General features: G+C 38.9%; 1 long non-coding RNA gene across 1 annotated transcript; it reads left to right on the top strand.

Moving 5' to 3' along the window:
* Nucleotides 1–20: 20 nt before the first annotated feature.
* LOC103399612 (uncharacterized) lies at nt 21–574 on the top strand. The gene is made up of 3 exons (XR_523662.1): nt 21–56; nt 356–382; nt 535–574. It is a non-coding gene; the product is annotated as an uncharacterized LOC103399612 (long non-coding RNA).
* Nucleotides 575–586: the final 12 nt, after the last annotated feature.

Below are 586 nucleotides of genomic sequence, written 5' to 3' on the forward strand. Positions count from 1 at the left end.
TTTTTTTTTTTTTTTTGGAGGGCACTGATGGAAAGAAAGGCGACAAAGGGGAGCCGGTATGTTTGTGTTCACGTTGTCTGATGGCTGCTGATGAGTTTGTTTATTGCCTCAGCTTCTGCTCATTCTTCTGTATCACTCACCGTGTCATTGCATCTTCACATCCTGATTCTCTCCTGTGGCTTAAAAAGACGTTTCACTAATTAACTTTGACCATTTTTGTCTGTCAGCCCTGCTTTGTTTTTTTTTCTCTTTGTGTTGCAAATATTTGTTGTTTTATGCCGTGTCATTTCAAAATCCAACTGCTCTGCGTTTTATTTGTGGTTTTTGTTCTCGTCTTTTCATCGTCGCCACAAAGGGAAAACCTGGACCTCCGGGAGCACAAGTAAACAACATTTATCATTTATCTCTCATGACATGTTCTCATCAGTTCAGTCATGTTTGAATTAATCATGAATAATTAATGGGTGATCTCAGATCAACTACATCCTGTTAATTAGCAAATAAAGTTTTGTTTCTTCCATTTCTCTCCCTCAGACTGTGACCGATAACAACATCCTGACCAGAGTGATTAAGGTAGATCGACACA

This window comes from Cynoglossus semilaevis, unplaced genomic scaffold (genome assembly GCF_000523025.1).
Source record: "Cynoglossus semilaevis isolate Cse_v1.0 unplaced genomic scaffold, Cse_v1.0 C18901726, whole genome shotgun sequence".
In the NCBI taxonomy this organism is placed as follows: Eukaryota; Metazoa; Chordata; class Actinopteri; order Pleuronectiformes; family Cynoglossidae; genus Cynoglossus; species Cynoglossus semilaevis.